This window comes from Protopterus annectens, chromosome 11.part0 (genome assembly GCF_019279795.1).
Source record: "Protopterus annectens isolate FY-2018-M chromosome 11.part0, PAN1.0, whole genome shotgun sequence".
NCBI lineage: Eukaryota > Metazoa > Chordata > Ceratodontiformes > Protopteridae > Protopterus > Protopterus annectens.
Window position 1 is genome coordinate 247,715,798 of NC_056745.1, and position 19,363 is coordinate 247,735,160.

The following is a 19,363-nucleotide window of genomic DNA, read 5'->3' on the forward strand; positions in this document are numbered from 1 at the left end:
TTTTGGTGAGGGAGACAAAAGCAGTTAACATTCTTTGTGTTTGCAGTTAACATTCTTTGTGTTTGCAGTTAACATTCTTTGTGTTTGCAGTTAACATTCTTTGTGTTTGCAGTTAACATTCTTTGTGTTTGGAGTAGTGTGTTCATAAGAACTTTGGTCCTTTTATTCCTGTGGAGGTATGGAGCTTAAGGTGTGGACCCAGTCAGTGAATTGCTTTTCTAAGTTGGTTTTGGTCAAATATACTGGCAATTTCATCTGAGTGGTTTTGTTTTATAACTTAAAGACCTGTTTCATTTACTACATCCTTCCTGCTCTACCCACAGTCACCATTGTTCAGTGAGTATTCCTTCCACGTGTTTATTATTTCTCATTATTGCTTTCTGCCTCTTTGACTATGCCATCCATCATAAATGCTTTTATCTAGCTTGCTTAGTCCCTCATTTCTCCAGCAGGCCATCTAACACATCTTCCTCCAATCTCTTTGGAAATCTCCCTTATCTGTTTCTGCTTCTACTTCTTTCTCTGTTTTTTTATCTAAAGCTCCCTTGATCGATACTTCTCGTTCTTCTGTCCCTTTGATATATTTTTTCACTTGTTTCCCCTCCACTGTCTTGTCTCTTTTCTCATTTCCCTATAGTCACTTTTGTGATTTGTTTACTTTCTGTGTGAGACCTCTCTGCACTTCCTGGTCTCATTTCTTCTCTGTTGGGGTTTCAGTATCTAGCCTTGCACATCCTTACAGTATCTCTGCATCATTCCTCCTATGGCTAAGGTTGTTTCCCCAGTCCATGCCTTCCAGGCCTTTCAGATTTTTACTGACTGTGTTGTTTTGCTGCCTGTAGTAGCATTGCTTAGATATTTGAACACCCTCCATATTGTATAACCTGAACAATTCCTTCATATCATAGAGTCTAAACACTAGGCCTCAGCACCACTCCATTTACACCTGCTTGGATTAGCTGTTAAGCCAGCTTATTTTAAGGAATCAAGAACACTTTTACATTGTTAAGGTGACTTTCCTAGTCATTAAAAAATAACTATAGCAATAGGGTAAGCTGAAATGTATCCAGTATGGGTCTAAGTATCCTCCCCATAAGCCTCCAAAATATTGAATACAACTATAAAGACAAAACAGCATCACTGTAATGATATCAGCCTTCAGGTATAGAGAATACTTCCTTCTCCTTGGCTTATCACGTCACATTCATACATGCATATAAATTATGGACAAAAGAGTAAAGTAAAAAAAAAATATCCTGACTACATAGTATGTTTTGCATTCCTAAAACATTTATCACATTTAAGTTTAAAACATGCAAAATTCAGAGCAGCTTAACACCGAGTATTCAATCATATCGAAGAAATTTCTAGTGAATTACTTTTTTTACAAAGTTAAAACAATCTGACAGGACCATGAATATATGAAGATATAAGTCCTAATAACTCCCAATGAAATGAAGCCTTACTTGCTCTTTATGTTAAAATCAAATCACCTCTAAGCCTAGAGTAATTAGAGTGTCTGTAGGTCTTATATTCTCTTAGTAAGTTTACCATGTATCTGTTGTGGCAATGTGTTTAGATCTAGTAAGGCTTCAGAATCGTTAGTGTATTCCTTTTTGGAACTCACTCAGACAATAAGTAAAGGTGCAAGAATATCACTGCACTTGGACCTGATCAGTCACCTAATTTTAAACTGTCTTGATAAATATCATTTGTATAATGTTCAGCAGATAAGTCCGTTTATACTTTCACTCCAATATCTTTAAAGGAAGGAACTTTATCAATGTTAATATCTTTTAAAATGTAAGTATCAATATTTTTTCAAAGTTCATAATGAGATTTGTCATTAACCATTAGTCAGATCCAATGTGGATAGAAATCTAATCTTATATAACCTTTTTATCAAACTCCTATACTAAGTAATTAATATGCTCACCTTTTACAACACCTGTCAACCACATAGTGTTACAGACTCCACTCACTGGGTCTTCTCTGTCACCTGTCCATGTACAGCTATGCAAAGCCCAGATGTGATAACACATACATGCATAACTTTATTCAGTGCTGCCTGAATCATGTCTCTGATTGATAGACCAGACACCAGCTATTTGATACCTGTTTGCCAATGAGCTAATACATTATACCTGCCACTGCTTCAGCTGTGGTACTACTGCTGCAGTGTTTTGCTCACCTCAGTCTCCACCCTGGCTTTCAGCTGCAGGCACAACCTGTATGGAAGGTCCTGCCAAGCTGTACTTCCAACTGTTTCTGCAATACCATGCTTGCAGCATTGACACAAACACAACAAAAATCCTGCTACGGATTTCAGGACTGTACTGGAGTGTCCCTTCTTAGATATCTATTAATAGAAGCACTCCTTCAGTAGGTGGAACACCTGCTCTTCTGTATTTATTGTTTTAATAGGTGTTTCATTAGAGCTTATTTTGTTCAGGGCCTGGGGCTTGCAGGTGAAGGTTATCAGCCACTAGTCTTGGGCATATCTGGCATTTCCTGCAACCTACAACAAGCAACATACTCTATGTGGTCTGCTGCTTGCTTGTGCAGTGCTTATTTGTTTTGGCCTAACCATCTCATTAGTATATGTACCTGCTAACTAGATGATCTTGTAGGAAATGCCTTTGCAGGAAACTTTGACATAGGTCTGACAATTTACAGACATGAGAACCATCGAAACTGTCTGGGTGGTGCACAAACACATTATAAATAATGTCATTGAGTGTTACTGACCACCGAGCAATTAAGCCCTTCCTATTGGGGTATTACAGTTGATGTAAAGGCATTGATGGCAATAAGGGGATGGGGCTGGGGGGATACCACTAGACACCAGTCAATTGTCTTAAAGTGCCATAATGGCATCAACTGCACAATGAGGATCAAGGGTGGGGGAGCCACTAGATATCAGGTGTTAATGTGATAGGAAGTGCTGTAATGGCACAAAAAAGTAGTAAGGAGATTGGGAGTGGAGGTATACTACCACAAGGGCTTAACAGATAAGTGCCATAATGGTACTTCAAATATTACTGGTGTGAGGGGTGGGGGGGGACAGTAAGACAGGCAGGTTAGGGAATGGTGTGTGCGTGTGTGTGTGTGTGTGTGTGTGTGTGTGTGTGTGTGTGTGTGTGTGTGTGTGTGTGTGCGTGCATCATGTGTGTGCGTGTGTGTATGTGTGTATGTGCGTGGGAGATTGCCTGGGCAGCGAATGCCATTGTCTACATGAGCAGCTGTTTACTACCACAACATGCTGGTCAGCAATGACCTGCATGTTCAAGTAGTTAATTTGATTCAGACACATGCAAATTAGCCAGTAATTAAGTCTTACTTCATTGCAGCTGATGTGGCTGTGAACCACAAATGGGTGTATCATAGAAGAAGGGCCTTATGGCTCATGCTAAGCATGTTTATATATGTTGTATACTTAAAATAATCTGTTTCACTTTAAAAGTTCCTATTATGAAGGCATTGAAATAATATCATGCTTAAACACAAAGAGTTAAAATGATGTGAACCTTATAGTTAATTCACCTATTGGGTCAGACTCTATCTTACAGTAAAAAAGAATGCAGACAATCAGAGTTTAAGTATTCTATGTTTATTAATTAAAAAAAAAACTTTTACAACTCTTTCAGGTCAGTACTCCTAAAGACGTTTCCATAGTTCTGCTCTGGACAAATGAGTGAAATGCATCACTTTGCCTACATGTAAGTGCAGCTATTGCACATGCACCAAGGATTAACCTCAAAGGAGGCAAAGCCAAAAGGATGTGTTTCTGCAAGGGTCTACTTCACTTGACTGAAAACTCACTAGACTGAAACTCATTTCACTGAGCACACGACTGAAAGCTCACTTCACTGAAAACTCATTTGACTGAAACTCATTTCGTTGAAAGATATATGCCCTTTTCCCCTTTATAGTGTGATCCTGGAGTTAGTATATATAGTAAGGGAGGTGTGTGGGGGCAGAACCCCCCACATTTAGTTTGGGTATATATTGTCTTCTAAAAGGAGTTATTTATTACAGTTGTAAGTATCCATGTATATGGTTTAAAATGTATAAAATAGGTGGGGAGCTATAGCCCCCACCCCCTATGTGGGGGTCTGTACCCCCCACACCCCCATACTATATATATATATATATATATATATATATATATATATATATATACACTAACTCCAGGATCGCACTACAATGGGGAAAAGGGCATATACCTTTCAGCAAAATGAGTTTCAGTCAAATGAGTTTTCAGTGAAGTGAGCTTTCAGTCAAGTGTGCTCAGTCAAGTGGGTTTCAGTCTAGTGAGTTTTCCATCAAGTGAAGTAGACCCTTTCTACAAGGGCCTGTACCCCCTGATGTGGTGGGCTGTGGAAATGCACAAGGAGTGGATTTGATACAAGAGATAGGCAACATAGATGATGATGGGAGATAGTGGGACACACAGGATAGCTGCCACCTAAATCCAAGGACCCTCATAAGGAGCTCAACAGAAAGGTTCCTGGACAAGGAGACCCCAGATAGTTTGAGGGCTGAGGCCTCCTGTAGCTTAGTGTTTGTAGCCAACTGGGCCAGTGAGTCATGCACTCACTACAAGAGGCAGTGACATGCATCTCACTACCTCTCCACTGCAAACTCCTCCAGGCCCTAAACCTCAGACTGCTCCGCCATGCATGTAGTATGCTTGTCACAGGCAGGGAGAAGTGACCTCTTTTTCCTCTGTGTCATTTGCAATCCCCCTATCTTAGTTGGATCTCTAGAAAAAAAGGGGAAAAAAGCAGTCATAAGTAACAGAATGCAGTTACTGTTATCTTACAGTATTAAGTGAGATCCAATGTACCTCTGAATAATGCAATAATATCAGGTTATGATCCAGTATATTAAAATAATTAATATATTATTTGTATAGTGATTAAATTGTATTTTACTATAGCAGTGCATATGATCCATATGCTTTAGATACTTCAATGCACTAATCATCACTGTAATACTAACGTATAGTAAAATTTTGCATAATTAGTAGTTGTATAAATTATTTTTTATTATTAATATTTTTGAGTGTATTACTTACAGGGTTAAAGGACTTACCTTGCTAGCCTTCTCTTTCCATGTTACAAAAGATGGAAAAAAGGGAGAAAGTGGAGCTATTCAAAATCCTTGCAACTGCATGTTCTGGAAAGATCACCTGCAGCATTATATATGAATTTTAGTTTTGTATTTCCCTATAACTGGTGGTATACTGATGAGCACAGTAAGAATTGCATGTGCAATGAAGCTGTGGTCCTCTATGTGCCTTAAATTATCTGACTGTTGCAGTCAAACATGTAACCCTGCACTTTCACCGAAACTGAAAATGTAACAGTCAAGACAGATATATGATGTTTTGCCCTTGACTTCCACCTAACTGGCAATGAAAGTGAACTTCATATATTGTTCATTTGCTGAGCATTGTATGCATTCATTACAACATTAATTAAAATGACAGTGTAACAACAACTGCATTAAATCTATTTTAGGTGAATGTTTTGTTTCCATCCCTTTCCTCCAAGCAAGAAATATAGTTTGCATGGGTTTTATGTCTAAGATATATACCTTATAACAAACAATTCATGCAGAACATTAAGGTGAGTATCTTTTATTTCACTGCTTCCTTGTCCATATTCACCCTCCCACTTTATCCAAGTCCAAAGAGCCTCATAATAGGCTCAGCTCAGAGGTTCCTTGACTTGGTGCTGTGACTAATATATCTCTGAAGTTGTGATTTTATTTAAAACCTTGGAAAACAATCAATCCATTACAAATTAAAAGGAATGGTTAAATGTTAAAACAGAATAATATTCAAATATTATAAGCAATTAATTGTTGAACACTTATTTCATTCTAAGTCATACCTACCTGAATGAGTCCTTGCTGAAATGGGAAAACTGCAAAGTTACTATATTAGCAAGATTCTTGATTAATAAGTAGCTTAATGTTTTTTGCCCTTCTTTCCTCTTGAAGTCAGTGGCAAAGCTAGGGCAGTGGGACAGGGGCAGTTACCTCAGGTGCGAGGTGTTAAGAGGTGTGATTGACAGATGCTGATGTTGCAACAGCATAGGTTAGAGATGAATGGTGATGCTGTATTTGTGGTCACTGCTTAATCGCTGAGGCACGCTTTGTGTTATTTTGTAAAAGTTTGATCTTTGTGTTATTTTAACTGCAACAAGCTGCATGTTACATATGTGGTTAACTACAGTTTTAGACCAGATATTTTTCTTTTTTTTCCTTAACTTAATGTTGAAAATGGTTCCAGTTTGGGGTTACTCCCAGGGTTTCAAATTACCTAGGCTATGGTTCTGCCCAAAGTACATGGTCTTCTTGTTTTGATACTATCATCTGCAGAAGTTGTGAAGGGTTAGACAATTTCCATTATGTAGTCAATAACTGCAAATGTTTAGAGTAGTACTGAAAAACATAAAAATAATGTATAGTTGTAGATAATAAAATTGGGTACTTACATATTATCGCAACCAAATTTACGAAGACCCACACTTTCTACTGTTTTCAAGAAACCATGTCTGTAAACCTATCAAGGGTGTGTAAACTCTGTAAGTGTCACTGTGTCACTTAATTTTTCACAGAGGAAGAGGAATAACTGCTGAAATCCTCTTCCCTGGGTACGTCCCCTGCAGACCTATACACCTGACTGCCACAAGTCGTGAAAGTCACCACTTTCGCAGCAAGACAAGGAATCAGGAATATGGCTCGTTGAGACAAACTGACCCACTTCATTTTTGAAATCTTCTTTGGCAGGTATTTCACCAGTTGTCACACACCCCTTTTACAGGCCGGCCTCTGACAAGGCACGTTCATTCACTTTTAAGTCAGAATTGCTGATTTAACATTTTAGTTCTGTTTGCGGTGATAAGTCACTCCGTGACTTTTTCCTCTGTAATGAAATGCAGTTGTGTATGACACGGCTGTTGCTTCATGCTCTGCTGGATTTCAAAAACAGTTAAGCCCATTCCTTAAAATGATCCCCATGCACTGGAAAAAGTCAGGATCACTAATGAGGAATGCCAGCTTTGTGCAACGGTCGGCCAGAACAGACTTCACAGAGGACGTGAGGGGTGCCACGGAGGAGTACAAAAATCCACTGTCATTCCTCCAGCTGCCTCATGGCCGCTGTGACCAAGAAGTGCTTAGTTTGTCAATACACCCCTTTTCAGGTTAACATTCCTGCTTTCACAGTAACATAACGAATTAAGTGTCTTCACAAATCTGGTTGCGATAATACGTAAGTACCTAAAATTGTTGGTATGCTCAGTGTTTATGCTGTCTAAACATTTATCTATTAAATGCAGTGCAATGTGCAAAATTCAAAGTTGCCCCTGCAGCAACAGTGTACACCTATAAATATACATTACATTACACTTTGTTTCCAAAATTACAGAATAAATAACTGTTAAATAAATTTTTAGAAAATGTAAGTTTGTCATGACCTCCACAGAATCCACCTTCTACCTCTAGGAGATTTGTATACATATCAATATTGCATAAATAATGAAGATGTCATACATACTGAAGAACATCGGTCTCCTCTCCTCTACTTCTGCTACCCACTAGACAAGCTGCTGGGAGTGTTGATTCTGTAGATCATCATACCAGTGATGGCGCTGTTCTCCTGTTCAGGAGACACCAGTATGTTCAATAACACATCTCACAGATCAGTTCATGCATTGATTTTCCTAAAAGACCCATCAACAGCAACTTTTTCAAGTCTGGCTCAGAAGATTGCCCAACATAAGTACAGAAAGATCTCATTCTTCTTCTCACACTAGCTTGTGTCCCTGCCTTAGTCTCTCACAGATGTCTTCCATCTCCTCACCAGAGGTCAATGCAGAATGACACCTAAGTTATGAAAATAAGACTCCTGGGTATGAACCGCAGCCGTTACACTGTGGCTACAGCAGCTCAGACAGCTAACAGCTGGTTCTAGTGCCTTCTGGTACATAGACAGTGCAAATACACATGCGTGATCTTGAAGATGCTTGTTCATAATTGTATGAAGTTACCTACACTTAGGGTTGCCACCTTTTTGGATGCCCAAAGTGGGACATTTTTGGTACAATCGTCAGATTTTGCATGCCGAAACATACCCACGGCCAGTACAAAGGACAGAACTTCACTTTTTTTGCCTAAATAAAAGCTTATTCTTGTAGCAGTTTATTTGCTTATTCTGTTTCTTGTAACATTTAGGTGTTTCAGATATAGAATAACTGTTTTATGCAACTATTACATAAAATATAAGAAAATAATTTTGTCCTAAAATCTCAGGACATTTGCCATTTTTACAATTTTTTTGCAGGACACAACTGCCCAAAGAGGGACTGTCCCTCGCAAAGTGGGACAGGTGGTAACCCTACCTACACTATTTGTTACACTTGCACACTTGCATAGTAATGTGATTCAGAGTCATGTGGTAACAACCTCATTTACATAAAAACTTCATGACTTAAATATAACTAGCTGAAACTTTTTGAGTATCACCATATTGTGTTTGCCTCTGGTTATCACAATTCTGCTAAGACTGCTGAAAAGTCAGAATTAAAGCCAATCATTTAAAATAGGTACAATTAAGATCAAAATAGAAGCAGTAGATTCACAATATTGTTGTATATTGCCAAATAGGTTTATAGGTTCATAGGTGTTTACGCCTAACCATGCCCAAATCTCTAACAAGTTCTGGTACCCTTGCTAAGTGTAAGCAGAGGCTTTGGAGAAAAAACATTTATAAGCAGTGATCTGGGAAATTAACCATGTGTCTATTAGAGACATAGGTGCTGAGCCAGGTATGAATATCCTGTTCCCCATCCAGTTGTCCATGTTATACTTGAGTTGGATTAGGGAGGAACTCTGCTTCACATGGATGGGGAGACTTTTCCAGAGACAGGGTAGTCTCTGGGATACATACCTGTCTCTACAGCTGGTCATATTTATATCACAGGCAAGGTTAAGTGTTTATAATGGGTAATTATGGTTCTGTTTGTTTTGCAGATATGCAGGAGTTCCATCAGAGTGGGGTCTGCCAATATCCTGTATGCCACCATAGATCTCCCCTCAACAGACTGTAGGAGACAGAATACAGGGATAGGGCCTTGAGGCAGTCTGCATAGGACATTTTATTTATGCCCCGTATTCCTTTAGTGTGGAACCACTTTGGACATTCCATTTGTTGGATACACCTGGTTAGGTACATACCAAAGGGGACATTGTACTCAATGATAGGTCTGATGAATGCTGAATACAATGGAACAATGACTTCCTTGGACCTAGATGCCATACCTTTGTTTATAAGTTGAACAACATAGAATAATTTCATCACTTCTGTAGACACATAATGGTCAAAGGATAGATTACTGTCTATGTGTGTCCCTAAGTCCCTGACTACTGGGTCACCTCTAAGCGGTGTGTTGTCAATATGATAGTTACCATGGGCAGGTGACTTCCCAAGGATACTGTTATGCATTTCTTGGCATGGCTCTGACACCAGTTGTGTGACTGTGTCAGCCCTTCCTGGAGAACATTTATTTTGGTGTGGGATTCAAGGACTGCTAATTTGCAATCATCAGCAAATTTTGTAAGCCAGAGACTATTGACACTGGCCTTGACTTCAGAGAAGTAAATGCTAAAAAGGAGCGGTCCAAGGACAATCTCTGAGGGAGTCCACTTGTGACTGGCCTCTTCCTAGAGGTGGACTCTTCAGTTCTAACTTACTGGGTCCTGTCTGTGAGCCAGTTGACTATCCATCACGTGACATATGGGTTTGTACCCAGCTTCCTGAGTTTGTCAACAATGCCTGAGTCAGGTATTATGTCAAATGCCTTGGCCAGGTCAAGATAGGCAGTGTGAACCATTTTGCCCTCATCCATTGCTTTGGTGACATTCTCAAAGAAGTCCACCGGGTTGAGTAGGCATTACATGCCCTTGATGAAACCAAACTGTGTTGGGTCTACTGTCAGGAGGTTTACTACATCTTTATTAATCATTTCCATGATAATTCTTTAAATGGCTTTCCATGTATGATTATTGAGACTTATGGGTCTATAGTTTCCAGGGTCTGTAGATGGCCCACCTTTGTGCAGAGGGATGACTGTTGCTGTTCTCCATTCATGAGGCATGAGGCTACAGATACATAGCAATTCCAGATGGCCTGCTAGTTCATGTTTCATGCTATTTAGAAGTCATCCTGGGATATTGTCTATCTTGGCCCACTGATGCAGTGTTCTTGGCCTTAGCGTAAACATTAAGGACCTTTTCCCTAGTGATAGCAATGGGAGTTATATTTGATGGTATTTCCTGAGGGAAGGTTGAGGCGGAGAGAGGGGTAAACCTGGAGCTGAATTTGTCAGCCAGTAGGTTTGCTATATCTTCTGACTCAGTATAGGTAGCTCCATTTACAATTAAAGTCATCCATATTGGGTTTTCTGGGTCATAGAGGGGGATCTATAGCTTGCAGGGAAGTGGTATTGGATTTTGTCTTTGGTGATTTGAACATGGAGTAACCATGTCTCAGTGAAGGCGCAGATGTCATCATTGTCTAGGGTGAAGACAGCTTCTAGGGAGTGGTGTGTCTTGTTTAGACACCTAAGATTGAGCAGTAATACCTTTAGATTTCCTTGGTTTTGATTTGCTATGTCAGAAGTACTACTGGTTTGGCATTGCCTAAAAAAAGGCACTGTGGGGGTAGACAATGTTTTAGCTAATATTCAAAGGCCTAAACGGGAGAGGTGTAGACCATCCCTGGCAAAGCAGTTTGGTCTGTTGACCATCTCCTTGCATGCTGACAAAGATTGCACCCCATTAGAATGACATCAGAAACAAAGACAATTATTAAAGTCATTCATCTTTTGTTCATATTGTAGTATCATCCTTGGAGACGGTAAAATGCTGCTCACTGCTAGGCTCATACCAGCCTGGGACACATATTCTCATAGCTTCATGGTGCTCTCTTCATATAGTCTAGGGAGGTACATCTCAGGTCATTTACACTCACATGGACTATGACTGAGTCATACTGGCACTTGTGGTCAAGTGACCTGAGTGCTTGCATAATGTGGCAGATCCTTGCCCCTAATAAGCAACTAACAGTGACCTTCTCCTTTCTCAATCTGGTGATAGGGGCATCCGTGTGTCTCATGATGGAGTCTCTAATGACCAAAATGTTGGACTGTGTGGTGGCTTGCCTTATGGGCTTAAAAGTTGAGGATCTATGAGAAGTAGCTGTATGTGTTGATGTGGGTGCTGCTTTGAAAGAGTGCATTTGGGGCTGCTGTGGGTATTTGTTATGTGTACTTCATCTATGAGGTCTTTGGAGTTTAGGAAGGTTACATTTAAGTGCCTCAGCATATGTGGGTCTACATGTCTACTTTGAATTGTGTGTGATGGATGCAGTGTGTATACTACTGACAATCTTATTAACATTAGGAGTAGACATTGTGTAAATACATCTCTCACATACCATATTAGTTTGTTTGCGAATTAACTGGTTGTCAGTAAACATGAAGCAATTTCTGCATTGCCTCAGGATGCCCATATCCACCAAGCTGGTAATGGAGATAGTGGGAAAGTTCATATCCTTGCCAACAGATCCTTTTTTATTGATTAGACAGCAATATCAGGAGCATCTGGTTTGCAACTCTGGGGACAGTGCTTGTCACTGCAAACTAGTTGTCCTGTATGCAACTAGATATTGCTGAAATATCAGTGGTGCTTTTACAGGAAAATGCTACCCAAGTTGTCTGTGTCTATACAGGACACTGCCAAACACTTGAGGAGAAACTAAGTAGACCCTGAAAATTTAAGGATGAAGTATTTAGGCAGATATTCTGTAGTTAGAAACAAATCAAGCAGTTACTGAAAACAAAGAATTAACTTGCCAAGAATGATGAAAAGAGGGGAGTCACATGAACGGCTACTGCTTGGCTACTACTAGTGCTGGTATCACCACAACTTCATTCTGCTGGGATACAATGCTCCTTTGTTTCTTCTCTCACCAGAAGAAAAACATTAGCACTGATCCCAAGATCAGAAGCAGCCCATAGCCTGTTTTGTGTCTTGTCCACTCTCTTGTCCCAGATGATGCAATTGTCTGTAGGCTGTTGTAGCCTTTTCCTAACAGATGCCTTGAATATCAACTACACCAATCAGGAACATCAAGCACAGACACTCACTGCCCAACCAGAAACAGTCAGGAATCAATGCACTCTGCTCCTTCTCTCATTAGGAGCAGAATATAAGCACAAATTCCAAACTATCACCTATGAAGCAGATATTAGGCTTTCCAGAGATCAGCAGTCTCCAGGAAATAATGTCCCTGTGCTCCTTCACTCACCAGGAGAAAACAGAAGCACTAACCCCTAGATGACTACTGAGAGGAAGAATGTGGGCTCTCTAGTAATTGATGGTCTTGAAATAGATGTTGCAGATTTTAATGGTAAGATGGAAAATGGGTTAATATCCTAAGCACTGCAGTGTGCACTAAGCAGTGCACACTGCAGTGTGCACTAAGCAGTTATATATGAAAGAGGGTTTAACTTAAACTTTAGCTGTCTAAGTAGAGAGCCATTAAGTTTAAAAGTGCAAGATAGATTAAAATGAGGTGGGTACTTTGTATTCTGGTTCTATGGAATACAGTGCAAAGGCCAATAAATTTAAATAGTTGAAGGTGAATGATTTTACAAAATGATAATTTTGTGCTTACTCACAATAGCCAATGTAAGGAGAGAGGGAAGGGCATATGTGGTCAAATTAACACAAGAGGTAGGCAACTGGAAAGACAGGTTTAAGAACACAATAGTGCCGAGGTTGGAGGGTGGGAACAATTCTGTGTGACTCACAAGAGACACAGCTGTGGTCTCTTTCCTAGTTTTAATATGTAGTTTAAAGCAGAACACAAGTAAAACACAGTGTAAAGAAAACAAAAAACAATATACAAAATAGAAGAAGGCAATAAAGTAATACAACATACAACAAATCAAAAGCAAACCAATCTTTTCCTCACAGCAAGCTGTGGCAGAGTCTGTGTGAGTTTTTTTCCAGTAAAGCTTTGCAATGTTTTATTTTACCACTTAACAGAAGGTTTAGTTCCTAACTCCACCCTCAGTTCACAGATAATTAACCTTAACTGACCTGTTCTATCTATTGTTCTATCTTCTGTATGACTCCATAATTGGCCTGTTCTAATTTCTGAGTGACTCACAAGAGACACAGCTGTGGTCTCTTTCCTGGTTCAAATATGCAATTAAAATCAGAACACAAGTAAAACATAATGTAAAGGAAACAAATGAGAATATGAAAAATAGAAGACAATAAAGAAATACAAAATACAATAAAGCAAAAGCAAACATACTTTTCCATCACAGCAAGTTCTGGCAGAGACTGGGCGAGCTTTTCCAGTAAATGGATGGGGTTCCCCTTTGTGGCCTGAAATTTGGTCCAGTTCTGTATGGTAATATGTTAGTTATGCTGGTGCTGTTAATGGCAACACCATTTTGTTCTAGCTCACCACTTTCTTGTTTCTTCCCCTTCTTCTTCATATGTGCTTGTAAAAGGTCTTATTATAAGAACCCATCTTGAGTGCAAGTTTTATTTCAAATGACATTCTCCTTGTTTTGATTATTTTTGTGATTTTTAACTGTGCTAACCTTAGCTTTATTGCATCGTGATAGGGGAACATTTCTTTGTGTTCTTTTTTCTTTTTGGTTAATAATTTGTTGACTTTATAACTCCACCATTGAGATTTATTGCAGATGATTTCTAGTATATTTATGTCACTCAAGGATGATTTTTATTAATGAAGTTATTTAAAGTGTTGTAGTGGCCACAAACACTTCAGTAATAGGCTGCCTCAGGTTGATTTTTGCAAGAAGATTGTTTAGGAGACCATACGTTTCATAAGAAAAATCAGTGGTCTCTCTTTTTATGTTAAGCTTAGTGTATATGAGGAACATCATAGTCCTTTGAAAAATGAGAGGGTAATATTTAACTTAGCATATATGGAAGATATGCGTCTCAGGATTATATCTGTTTTCCTCTTATTGTCATTTTTACAATTTTCTCAATTTTCTGAAGATGGTTAAAGTTTATAAGCTATGGTTGTTTCTGCACTTTATTGTTGGTCAAGACATAGTTCTCACATTCAACACAGAGAGAATTTAGGATACAGAATAGAAATGCATTTTTAATTATAGTGAAGGTTATATGTTTATCAAGGAAGTAGTCATATTCTTGAAGTGACATGGAAGGCATACAACAGCAAGTTATAAACTTGTAGTCTGCAGAGTTTTTATAACCTTGGTCATTCAATACATCATGCCCACAATTTATTTATATAACCTAACTTTTAAAGGAATGACTTATAAAATGGACATTACACCTTCCATGTCAGTGAGTCAAATGATAAGGAAAGAGTTAAAACCAAATACTTATGGAATGCAGGGTTGACCTTTGTACCATGTCTCTTTAACAGCACATACACCAATTCCCTCAATGACAAGGTACAAGGTTCTTCCTTTTTTCTTTTTTTATAGTGAACATGCAGGGATTGATAAGTCCTGCCTTCACCTTATTGTTATCTGCAGATTTGAACTTGAAATGCTCATTAGGTTGACCCTGAAACACTAGGGAGATTGCTATCACAGATCAATGCTATCACAGATCAATTGATATAGTAAGAATCCATCCATCCTTCCATCCATCCATCCATCCATCTATGCATTTTATAAACAAAATGCCCTCCATATGACTGTGCTGTTAGTAAGCTAATCATAGCAGTCCAGACTTCCCTACCTCCATTAACAGTCTACAGCTCATCTTGCGGGATCATATGGCATTCCCAGACAAACTGAAAGGTAAAAATCCTTCTAATCTGTTCTGTTCTCTCCCTGGATATCATCTGGTTGGGTTGTGCTTGCTATACATCCTGTATGAGGCACCAAGAAGGCATCTTTACTGTGTACCTAAACTAACATAATTGACTCCTTTCAACCAGAAATGGCTGCAGTCTCCTAGAGATTTGAATTCCTCACATTACTGCAGACACTGAGCCCAACTACCTGTGAATGAAACCCATTTATGTCACTTGTATCTAAGAAATTGTTCAGTCAAAACCTAAAGAACATAACCATATCTGATGATGAGGACATATACTGACCAGTAAATTGAGGCTTTCATCATCTACATTCTTCCTTAAACATCACAGTCTGCTATAATGTCTGTAACACCGACACTGCAACACCTATCCCCTGATCAGTCCACTGATCTCCTGATCTGCTCTGCCTTCACTTGTGAACACAGCCCCAGGATTCTTAAATTTCTCCTCCAGAGGCAGCTTCTCTCTTCACCTCTGTAAAACGGTGATTGCTTGTACCTTGGCAGCTACTGTAGTTTAAGGAAGCACGTGAGGCACAATGGTGTTAAGCAAGTTCAGTTATGTGCAAGTCATGAATGTGCATGCAGGTGGACTCATGTTGGCTGCACAATAAATCACTGCTAACTTGCAGTCCCTGTCTCCACTGGTAATTCTACATGGTTTCAGAAGTGGGATGCCAATTAAATATTGTCTGAGTGTAACAAATGACAACTGCAAAGGTAAAATAATATACATTACTGGCATGGCAAATGGATTTTGCAGACCTGAACCACTGGTATTTGATGGCAATTTCATGGGAACTGGCATGTGTTTGCACAAGAATATATTTTCATAGCTGCTGCACATTCAGATAAATACGCACGCACATGAGCATTTATACTTCTCAATTTGGCAGGCATGGAGGCTATTGAGCAAGAACGTTCTTTCATGCACCTGCTGTTTATGCAAGGAAGAGAGAAAACCACCATGTCATTGCTCAGGCTGAAACCTGTGAAGATCCAGAATATTTAAAATGTAAATTTGAAGAACTGTTTAACCCCCAAATTAATATAACGATGGAGAGACATAAATTCAATATGAGAAATCAAAAACCCGGTGAAATTATGGAAGCATATGTTTCTGACTTAAGAAATAAAACAAACACATCTAGATATGGGGATCTGCAAGACAATGTAGTAAAAGACCATCTTGTGTATGACATTAATAATGACACGGTAAGAAAAATTATACTACGTGATAGTGAATTAACATTGAGCAAAACTCTTGAAATTTGTCAGATAGATGAACTAACAGAAAAACATACTAGTATGCTTGCAATATTTGTGGCTGTGAATGTTGACAGTATGCAACAAAAAACTAAAACAGTATGGCCTCATAAGTGTAACTTGAAGAACTGTGCTATATCACCTGCCATTGTTAATTGTCGCAATTATGGGGGCAGTTACGAACCTAAACAAGAGAAGTGTTTAGCCTATGGTCAACAGTGTCACACATGCAAAAAGTGGAATCATTTCAAAAAGTTCTGTAGATCAGCACACATGCATGATACAATTTATCCAACAAAGACAGTGGATGAAATTGAGAATGAAGCAGACCCTGACTGCAGTGATAAAACTTTTTATGTTGATGGTGTTTCTGTGTTCGGCGAGATAGTCAACACAGTGGATTCTCACTTGTCAGTAAACAGTGAAATATTTTGTACCATACAAATTAATGGAAAGCCAGTAGAACCTAAAGTAGACACCAGATCCAAATGTAATATTATATCAGCTAAAGCTTATGGGCAAAATTAAAAGCTGGAGAGAATCTTGACTCAACAAGGAGCACAAAACTAGTCACTTATGGTGGTGAAGAAATTCAGATGGATGGGGCTGTAGTCCTTCCTTGCCATTCTGCAGGTAACCATTATGATTTACAATTTGATGTATTTTGAAGAGATGTACAATTATCACTAGGCCTAGGACACAGCCTAAGAATGGGTTTGATTACACTGAATAAAGAAGTGCACCATTTCAATACAAATTAAAATGACAGTTTTTCTTCCTGTATGCTGACTTCCAGTTACATATTTTATGAACCTGAATAACTAAATATACCCAGTAGTTAGACCTGCACATAAAGTCCCAGTAGCAATGCAAAGTAAAGTAAAAGCATAATTAGTTTGAATAGTGAATTTGGGTGTTCTTACTCTTGTGGCAGAGCCTACTGAATGGGTACCATCCATGGTTGCAGCCCACAAGAAAAGTCCAGATGACATTCGGATAAGCTTAAATAAAGCCCTCAAACATGCTAATTATTTAATGTGCACAGTAGAGGCAGCACTGATGCCAGATTTGTCTGTTTTCTCAGTTTTATATGCCAAGAACTCCTTTTAGAAATATCACTGGATCACAAATCATTTTTTATTAACAACATTCAGCACACCATTTCGGCAATACAGGTTTTGAAGAATGACGTTTGGTATCAGTTCTGCCAGTGAAGTGTTCCAGCATGCCATACAACAGATATTTGCTGGATATCCTTGTTCCTTTATTGTGGATGACATTATCATCAGAAGCAATGGTGAAAACAAACATAACAGAAAAAAACAAGAAAGTTCTAGACTGTGCATGTCAAGTCCACCTCAAGCTACATCCTTTAAAATGTAAATTCAAACTGGAAGAACTCAACTTGATTGGTCATATGTTCACAAGTTCAGGGTTACAGTCAGATCCATCAAACATAACAGCAATCAATGAAATGCCAGTACTGGAAAATGTTACATCTTTACATCATTGTCTGGGTATGATTAATTATTTGGGAAAATTCATTCCAAATCTCAGTGAACTTTCTGCACCATTGTGTGATCTAACATGTAAAGGTGTCATGGTTTGACCAGCACCAAGAGGTGTTTGATACTTTGAAAAAGAGGATTACCAGTCCACCCACACTAAGATACTATGATGTTCTTAAGCCTGGGACACTTTCATGTGATGATGCCTCTCAGTATGGCCTTGGTACAGCTTGTCTTGTGGAGGCCATTCCAATTGCATATGCAATACCCTAACTCAAACAGAGATGCACTATGCCCAAATAGAAAAATAACTTCTTGCTGTTATGTTTGCATGCTCCAAATTCAATGGTTATATATATGGAAAGCTAATCCACAATGAAACAGATCTCCAACCACTAGTAATGATTTTGAACTAGCCAATGCACACAGCTCCAGCTCAATTACAATGCATGATATTAAAGCTACAAAAGTACAGCTTTACTATTATCCACATGAAAGGTGAACACATGTATCTTTCTGGTACCTTGTCACACAGCCCCAGAAAGATGACAGAACAACACATAAGTGAGATAGCTGATTTTGAAGTCATGGAAGCCAAACACATTTCATCATCACAGCTTGATGAGTTATGAGATCACACTGCTAAAGATCCATTTCTTCAAAAATTGAGTAATATCATCAACCAAGACTGGCCAGCCCATCAAACAAGTCTGCCACTTGAAATTCAGCAGTATTTCCCATTCAGGGATGAGCTCATAGTGGAAGATGGCATCATTATGAAAGGCCCAAAAGTAGTACTTCCTAAATCATTGCAAAAGGACTAGTAACAAATTCTGCACAGACACTACCTGGGCACTGAATCAACTAAAACAGAGCAAGAGGCATTGTGTTCTGGGCCTCAGTGTCTAAAGATATTGGAAAATAGACATTTTCATGTTCAGTTTGTATCAGTAATAAACCACATCAGCAAAACAAACCTCTTCATTTACAGCCAGTCCCTGTTTTCCCATGGTCAACAGTAGTGGTAGATATTTTTGAATGGAATGGAACACTACCTGGTCCTAGTTGATTCCTACTCCAGATGGTTTGAAGTCAACTTACTCCATGATATGACAAAGAGACACTTCTAAGTCCATGGAAGCCCACATGAATCATCTCAGGTAACGGTGCATGATTCACTAGTAACTTGTTTAAAGACTTTGCCACATCTTGGGACTTTATTCACGTAACCAGCAGTCCTGAATACCCACAGGCTAATGGTCTGGCTGAGCATGCTGTCCACAGTGCAAAGCATTTAATGGAAAAGTCTAGAAGAGATGGAACTGTATTCCTCGATTTACTAAACCTTCAAAACATTTTTCATGACCAAACACTCGGTTTGCCAGCTGAAACACTGTTATCCATACAAATGAGAATGACTCTTCCAGTTAGCAAACATCTGTTAGTGCCTACCTCAAAGAGTGATAAGGTAGTCAAAACTCGACTATCAAAAAAACATCGCTCACAGAAGGTATGCCATGACAAAACCAGCAGGCATCTTCAGCCATTGTTGCAGGATGAAGTTGTTTGAATAGAAACTTCAAAAAGCCATGATCTGTGTAGGTAATGTGAAGGGCATTTGTACCAAACCAAAGTCCTATATGATTCAGTCCGAAGGAGTGGACTACAGG